The sequence below is a fragment of the Meriones unguiculatus genome, chromosome X (assembly GCF_030254825.1).
Source record: "Meriones unguiculatus strain TT.TT164.6M chromosome X, Bangor_MerUng_6.1, whole genome shotgun sequence".
In the NCBI taxonomy this organism is placed as follows: Eukaryota; Metazoa; Chordata; class Mammalia; order Rodentia; family Muridae; genus Meriones; species Meriones unguiculatus.
In genome coordinates, this window is record NC_083369.1 from 133519059 (window position 1) to 133528096 (window position 9038).

Sequence of the window (9038 nt, forward strand, 5' to 3'; positions counted from 1 at the left end):
CTCCAAAGGAGCCAAGTTAGCCCACAAGACCATACACCTGAAAAGATCTGTGGGAATTCCATTGGAAGCACCAGCCATCTGGTGACCATACCAAAAAAGCCGAGGAGGACTGTTTCAGGAACAACCATCTTCCTGCCAAGGGGATTTCCCCCACCAGCCTGCCACCCCCCCAGGACTCAAGTAGGCACTAGAAACTAACAGCCAACACCTGAGACAGCCAGATGGGTAAAGGTCAGTGTAAAAGCAAAATCTAATAATAATTAAAAAAAAGTAGACAAAGCAATATGGCATTCCCAGAACCTAGTTATCCAAGGGCAAGCAGCCTTGAATTCCCTAACATAAGTGAAATTTAAAAAAAAATGACCTTAATCTATGCTTATGAAGATGATAATAGAGGAAGCCAATAAAATCTGCAAAGAAATACAGGAAGAAAGAGTCAAACAGATTATGGCCATCATAAAGAAATACAGGAACATACAGCCAGTTTGTGGCCTTCAGAGAGAAAATAATTAAAATCACTGAAAGAAAAGAAAGAAAGAAAGAAAGAAAGAAAGAAAGAAAGAAAGGAAGGAAGGAAGGAAGGAAGGAAGGAAGGAAGGAAGGAAGGAAGGAAGGTAAAGCAAACAGGTGAAGGAATTGAAGGAAAATACAAACAGGTGAAGGAAGTCAACAAAATGTTTCAAGATCTGAAGATGGAAATGGCAACATTAAAGAAAACACAAACTGAGGAAATCACGGAGATGGAGAACTTAGGGATGAAAACAAGAACTACAAAGGTAAGCATATCCAACAGATTACAAGAGATGGAAGAAAGAATCTCTGTGTTAAAAATACAATGGAAGAAATTGAAATTGATGCATCTGTCAAAGAAAAATGTTGAATCTAAAAAAATTGCTGATACAAACCTTCCAAGAAGTCAAGGACAACATGAAAAGAAGAAACCTAAGAATAATAGTAACAGAGGAAAAAGATTCTCATCTCCAAGGCCCAGAAAATATTTTCAACAAAATCATAGAAAATTTTTTCCAATTTAAAGGAGAATCTTATAACCATACAAGAGTTACACAAAACACCTAATAGATTAGACCAGAAAAAAAAATCCTCTTGTCACATAATAATCAAAGCACTAAATCAAAGAACAAAGAAAAAAATACTAAAAGCTGCAAGGAAATAAGGTCAAGTAACATATAATGGCAAATGCATCAAAATCATACCTGACTTCTTAACAGACTATGAAAGCCAGAAGGGCCTGGACAGAAATCATGCAGACCCTAAGAAAACACAGATATCAGCCCAGACTACTATATCCATAAAAACTCTCAATCATCATAGATGGAGAAAACAAGATGCTCAGTGACAAAAATTAATTTAAACAGTTGCCTATCCACAAACCCAGCCTTACAGAAGAGACTAGAAGGAAAATACAACCCAAGAAATCTAATTACACCCACAAAACCACAGGAAATAAATAACATCACTACAGAAAAACTAAAAGTAGCCAAGCATACAAACATACTACCATAACCAACATCAAAATAAAAGGTTGTAACAGTTACTGGTCATTAATCTCTCTCAATATCAATGGACTCAACTCCAATAAAAAGACACAGACTAACAGAATGGATGCGCAAAGAAGACCCAACAATCTGATGCATACAAGAAACACACCTCCTGCCTCTGAGAAAAAGGTATCGGATGGGTCTGATGCTCTTTGGGTGGATGACACCTAAATGAACATCTGTACAAAGTCCCAATTTATTTCTAATATCAGAGATCAGACCTCTACTCTTGCCTGATGCATCTAAAACAAAAAGGGGGAACTGTAGAGAGCTGTGGAATGCTATGCCTTAAAGATGGAGCTGGTTTCCGCCTTCCACCTTCCCGATGGTGAGTGCTCTCTGTCACGAACAATTCCACATTTGGCTAAGGCTGAAGATCTGGCTTGCTTCCATGTATGTGGACCTATCTGCATTGCCCACGTGGCACGCCTGGGTTGGCTACCCAGAGGCTATTTAAGCTGTGGGCTGGCTTTCCCCAGGGTCCGAGGATTGTTCAAGGTTCCTGAATAAACTGCATTGAAAAAAAAAAAAAAAAAAAAAAAAAAGAAACACACCTCGATCACAAAGATAGACATTACCTGAGAGTAAAGGGCTGGAAGATGGAAGACAGTTTTCCAAGAAAACAGACCCATGAAGCAAGCAGGAATAGCTATTCCAATATCTAATAAAATAGACTTTCAACTAAAATTAATCAAAGAAAATGGGGAAGTTCTCTTCATACTCATCACAAAGAAGACATCTCAATTCTGAACATCTATTCCCCAAGTACAAAGGCACCCACATTTGTGAAAGAAACATTAATAAAATTTAAACCACACATAGATCCCCACACATTAATAGTGGGAGACTTCAACATCCCACTCACATCAAAGGACAGGTCAACAAAACAGAAACTAAAAAAGAAAAAAATGACACTAACAAATATAAATCAAATGGACCTAACAGACATCTATAGAACTTTTCACCCAAACTCAAAAGAATTCACAGTGTTCTCAGCACTTCTCTGAACCTTTTCCAAAGTAAACCATATAGTTGGTCACAAAGAAAGCCTCAACAGATATAAGATGGAAAAATAATCCCTTGTATCCTAGCAGACCACCAAGGACTAAAACTGGACCTCAACAACCACAGAAATAGCAAAGAAGTCTACACACATGGAAAGTGAGCACCTCTCTACTCAACGTCAGCTGGGTCAGGGAAGAAATAAACATATTAAAGGCTTTCTAGAATTCAATTAAAATGAAGGTACAACATACCCAAAGTTATGGGACACAATGAAATCAGTGCCAAGAGGAAAGTACATAGCACTAAGTGACTTTATAAAGAAATATGAAACATTTCATACAAACAACTTAACAGCTCACCTGAATGCCCTAGGAAAAAAAGATCGCTGGAAATAATCACACTCAGGGCTGAAATCAATAAATTAGAAACAAATAGAGCAATTCAAAAATCAATGAAACCAAGAGCTGGCTATTTGAGAAGATCAACAAGATATTCCTTTGTGAAAATCAACAACCTATAGCCAAACTAATCAAAAGCTAGAGAGTCCTATTCAAATCAACAAAATCAGAAATGAAAGCAGAAATGAAAGTTCACTGGGGAAATCGAAACAATCATTAGGACTTAGTTCAAAAGCCTAGTAGCAACAAATTTTGAAAATCTAAGGGAAATTGAGAATTTTTCTTGATTAACTCCACTTAGTAAAGCTGAAACAAGATCAGTTAAATAAATTAAATAGTCCTTATAGCCCCTAAGGAAAAATCAACAATCGTCAAAAGTCCTCATTAAAAAAAAAAAAAAAAAAAAAGCCCAAGGACAGATGGTTTCAGTGCAGAATTCTATCAGACCTTCAAAGAAGAGCTAACATCAATACTTTTCAAACTATTCCACAAAATAGAAACAGAAGAAACATCACCAAACTCATTCTATGAAGCCACAGTCATCTAGATACCTAAACCTCATAAAGACCCAACAAAGAAAGAGGATTTCATAATCTTCTTTATGAATATTGATGTAAAAATACTCAACAAAATACTCAAAAACCAAGTGCAAAAACACATAAAAGTTATCATCCACTGTGATCCAGTAGTCTTCATCCCAGGCATGCAGGGGTGGTTCAATATACAGAAATCCATTTATATAATCCACCATATAAACAAATTGAAAGAATAAAGCCACATGATCATCTCTTTAGATGCTGACAAAACAATTGATAAAATCCAACACCCCTTCATGTTTAAAGTCTTGGAGAGATGAAGGATAAAAGGCACACACCTAAACAGAGTAATTGCAAAATACAGCCAACCTCAAAAAAAAAAAAAAAAGAAATAAAATTAAATCAATTCCACTGAAATCAGGGATAAGGCAAGGCTGCCTACTCTGTCCATATCACTTCGACATAGTACTTGAAGTCCTTGCTAGAGCAATAAGACAACTAAAAGAGATCAAGGAAATTCAAATTAGAAATGAAGAAGTCAAAATATCACTATTTACAAATGATACGATGGTATACACAAGTGTTCTGAAAAATTATACCAGGGAACTCCTACAACTGATACACAACTTCAGCAAAATAGCTGGATACAAAATTAACTAGAAAAGAAAATCAGTAGCCCTCTCGTATACAGAAGATAAATGGGATGAGAAAGAAATTAGGGAAACAATTCCCCATCACATTAGTCACAAAAATCATAAAGTATCTTGGTGTAACTCTAACCAAGGAAGTAAATGAATTAGATGAAAAAAACCTCAAGCCTTTGAAGAAAGAAAGTGAAGAAGATATCAGAAGATGAAAGACCTTCCATGCTCATGGCTTGGTATGAATAACATAGTAAAAATGGCCATTGTACCAAAAGCAATCTACAGATTCAATGCAATTCCCATCAAATTACCAACACAATTATTTATAGACCTTCAGAGAAAAATCCTCAACTTCATATGGAAAAACAGAAAATCCAGAATAACTAAAACAATCCCATACAATAAAAGATCTTCTGGAGGTATCTCCATCCCTGATCTCAAGCTGTAGTATAGACCAACAGTAATTAAAACTGCATGGTGCTGGCATAGAAACAGAATGATGGATCAATGAAATCAAATCAAAGACCCAGAAATAAACCCACATACCTACAGGCACTTGATTTTTTGACAAAGATGTCAAAACCATACAATGGAAAAAAAGATAACATGTTCAACAAATGGTGCTTGTCTAACTGGATGTCCACATGTAGAAAAATGAAAATAGTCCTGTATCTTTCACTCTGCACAAAAGTAAAGTACAAGTGGATCAAAGACCTCAACATAAAATCAGACACACTAAATCTGTTGGAAGAAAAAGTGAGGAAGAGCCTTGAATTCATTGGCACATGAGACAACTTTCTGAACAGAACACCAGGTGTTCAGGCTCTAAGATCAACAATTAATAAATGAGACCTGTAAAGCAAAGGACATGGACAACAGAACAAAACTACAGCCTTAACTACTGGGAAAAGATCTCCAAACCTACATCTGATAGAGGGCTAATATCCAGAATATATAAAGAACTAAAGAAGTTAAACACCAACAAACCAAGTAATTGAATTTAAAAATGGGGTACAGAGCTAAGCAGAGAATTCTCAACAGAGGAATATCAAATATCAGAGAAACACTTATAAAAATGCTCAATGTCCTTAGTTATTTGTGAAATGCAAATTTAAAGAACCCTAAGATTCCATCTTATTCCAATCAGAAAGGCAAAGATAAAAAACTTAAGTGACAGCACAAGCTAGGAGGATGTGAAGAATGGAAAAGACTCCTTCATTGCTGATGGGAGAGAAAACTTGTACAACCACTTTGGAAATCAATCTGCCACTTTCCCAGAAAATTGGCAATGGATCCTCAAGATCCAGCTATATCACTTCTGGGCATATACTCAAAAGATACCCCACCGTTCAATAAAGACATTTTTGCTCAACTATGTTCACAGCAACTTTGTTTGTAATAGCCAGAATCTGGGAACAACCTAGATGTCCCTCAGTTGAGGAATGGATACAGAAATTGTGGTACATTTATACAATGGAATACTACTCAGCTATTAGAAACAAGGAAATCATGAAATTTGCAGGCAAATGGTGAGAACTAGAAAAGATCATTGTGAGTGAGGTAACCCAGAAACAGATAGACATACATGGTATACATTCACTTATAAGCAGATATTAGCCCTATAACATAGGATAGCAGTACTAAAATCTACAGACCTAAAGAAGTTAAACAACAGGAGGACCCTAGGGAGGATTCTTAAATCTCATTCAGAATGTCAAACAGGATAAACACCAGAAGCGGTGGAAGAGAGGAAACAGGGTGGGAGTCTACTATAGAGGGTTCTCTAAAAGGCTCCAGATCAAAGCAGATTCTCAGACTCACAGCCAAACTTTAGGCAGAGTGCAGATAGTCTTATCAAAAAAGGTGGAGGACAGAAGGACACATTGGGGACAGGAACCCCACAAGGAGACCAGCAAAGCTAAAACATCCAAGCCTAGGGGTTCCTGCAGAAACTGATTCACCAACCAAGGACCATACATGGAGAGGACCTAGACTCCCTGGAGAAGATGGTATCTTAATTGGTATCTTAATCTTCATGTGGGTTCCTGAGTAAGAGGAGCAGGGGCTGCCTCTGTCATGAACTCGACTGTCTGCTCTTTGATCACTTGCCTCTGGGGATGAGGTCTCGCCAGACCACAGTGGAAGAGGATCCAGGCAGTCCTGATGAGACTTGATAAGCTATGGGCAGATGGCAGAGGAGAACTCCCTCTTTCTGTGGACTAGGAGAAGGGGATAAGGGGAAGAGGGAGGAAGGGTGGGACTGAGAGGAGACGAGTGAGGGGGCTTTAATCAAGATATACAATGAATAAATTGTAAAAGGTAAGAAAAAAGGGAAAAAGACAATGGAGGTGGTTCTTAGAGGTGTTAAGGGGAAGGAGTAGGGTGAGTATGATCAAAATACAATGCACACAATTCTTAAAGAATTAGTAAAAATATTTTAAATAAAATGGAAAGGAAAATCAATGTGTCTAGAGCTGGGGATGTGGCTCAGTGGCAAGATTCTTTCCTCTAGCATGTGCAAACCTATGTACTATTTCTAGCACTACAAAAAGAAAAAGAAAAACAGCATCATTAATCTGCATAATATAGAAACCAAATGCCATAGTGAGTGCTTTAAAAAGTAAGATTTTTCTGAAAAGAAAATGAATTCATTTCTTTAAACTAGGAAAATAAGTTTGTTTGTTTGTTTGTTTGTTTTAATTTTAGAAAGAAGGCCAAGGAGCATTGTGAAGAAGCAGTGAGAGTGACCCCTGGACAGGCCAAAGCCTCCGCCTGTATCTCCACCCCAGATCTCCACTCCCACCCTTCGTCCAGCACCATTGTCTCCCATGGTCACCATGCCCAAAAGAAAGACCAAAGGGGATGCTAAAGGAGATAAAGGCAAGGTGAAGATGGAGCCGCAGAGAAGATCTGCAAGGTTATCTGCTAAACCTGCTCCTCCAAAGGCAGAGCCCAAGCCTCAAAAGGCCCCTGCAAAGAAGGGAGAGTAGGGGAAGAAGGGGAAAGCTGATGCCAGTAAGGATGCAAATAATCCTGCGGGAAATGGAGCAGCCAAAATAGACCAGGCACAAAAAGCTGAAGGTGCTGGAGATGACAAGTGAAGTGTGTGCATTTTTAATAACTGTGTACTTCTGGTGACTGTACAGTTTGAAATACTATTTTTTATCATTTTATAAAAATGCAGAATTTTGTTTTACTGGTTTTTTGTTGTTGTTGTTTTGTTTGTTTGTTTTAAGCTATGTTTGTTTTGTAAGCTATGTTGTTTTGTTTGTTTGTTTTAAGTTGTTTGTTAGCATATAGAGCACTTCATTGACTGGGAGAAAGAACATGGGCCACTAACAAAATGTCTCCGAAGCTGGATTGAATATGGAAAACATTTTTCTCTGGTAATTGTGAAAGAACTTGTTGGCTCCCAGAAGGCATGTTGTAGTGTTAATATAAGTGGTCACCATGGCACAAAATGTCTTGTTGGTATAGAAAAACTCTAAATTCATTTTTGTATCCTCATCACCCGTACCATCAACATCTATTTAACTCTGATAAAACCAGAGACCTTTTGGAACATGATCCCCAAAAGATTACTGGTTCCTCTTATACAAAAAAAAAAAAAAAAAAAAAAAAAAAAGAAAAGAAAAGAAAAGAAAAGAAAATTGTGGGACTTCAGATTGATAATTTTGCTATTTTCATTTCATTTTCTGAAAGTCAGGGTCTGCTGTGAAAGGTTGTTAAACAACATTCTTTACTCTTCCAATGTTTTTAGTATATGTGCTGTGGAAGCAAGCATGTAAACAACATTCTTTTTTTTTAATTTTCTTTTCTTTTCTTTTTTTATTATTAGTTACATTTTATTAACTCTGTATCCCAGCTGCATCCTGCTCCCTCATTCCCTCCCAACCTCTCCCTCCCTCATCTCCTCCCTGCCCCTTTCCAAGTCCACTGATTGGGGAGGACCTCCTCCCCTTTCATCTGACCCTGTTTTATCAGATATCTTCAGGACTGGCTGCAAAGTCCTCCTCTGTGGCCTAACAGGACTGCTCCTCCCTTCGGGGGTGGGGAGACCAAAGAGCCAGTCATTGAGTTCCTGTTAGAAATAGTCCCTGTTCCCCTCACTTTGGGAAACCAATTGGTTACTGAGCTACCACAGGCTACATCTGAGTGGAGGTTCTAGGTTATATCCATACATGGTCCTTGGTGGAGTGTCAGTCTCAGAAAAGACCCTGTGCCCAGATAGCCTTGTGGAGCTCCTATCCTCTACAGGTCATACTAACTCCCCCTTCTTTCATATGATTCCCTGTACCCTGCCGAAGGTTTGGTTATGAATCTCAGTATCTGCTTTGATACAGTGCTAGGTAGAGTCTTTCAGAGGCCCTCTGTGGTAGGCTCCTTCCTGTTACTTGTTTTCTCCTAGGTCCAATGCCCATCCCATTTGTCTTTCTAACCCAGATGTCCATCAACGGAGGAATGGATACAGAAATTGTAGTACTTTTACACAATGGAATACTTCTCAGCAATCAAAAATGAGGAAACCGTGAAATTTGCAGGCAAATGGTGGGATCTAGAAAAGATCATACTTAGTGAGGTATCCCAGAGGGAGAAAGACATACATGGTATATACTCACTCATATAGACTTATAAGATATGATAAACATAATGAAATACATACACCTAAAGAAGATAAACAAGAAAGAGGACCTGGGGTACGATGAACAACATTCTTAATGTGAAAAGTCAGTCTTCACTCTAAGCTGCTTCCCCCTTTTCAAAGCATTGAATGAAGATTCCATTGGGTTTTATAGAGGCTTTCTGATTTTGATAGTCTATACAAGAAGGAAGTTTGGAAGTTCTTGTGTACTGTTAATGATTGCCTGCCCATGTCCTGCCTGAAATACCATGATT

The 9038-nt window shown here is 37.9% G+C and overlaps 1 pseudogene; it reads left to right on the forward strand.

Annotated features, from left to right (window-relative positions):
* Positions 1-6979: 6979 nt before the first annotated feature.
* LOC110544573 (non-histone chromosomal protein HMG-17-like) lies at positions 6980-7243 on the forward strand (annotated as a pseudogene).
* The last annotated feature ends 1795 nt before the right edge of the window (positions 7244-9038 follow it).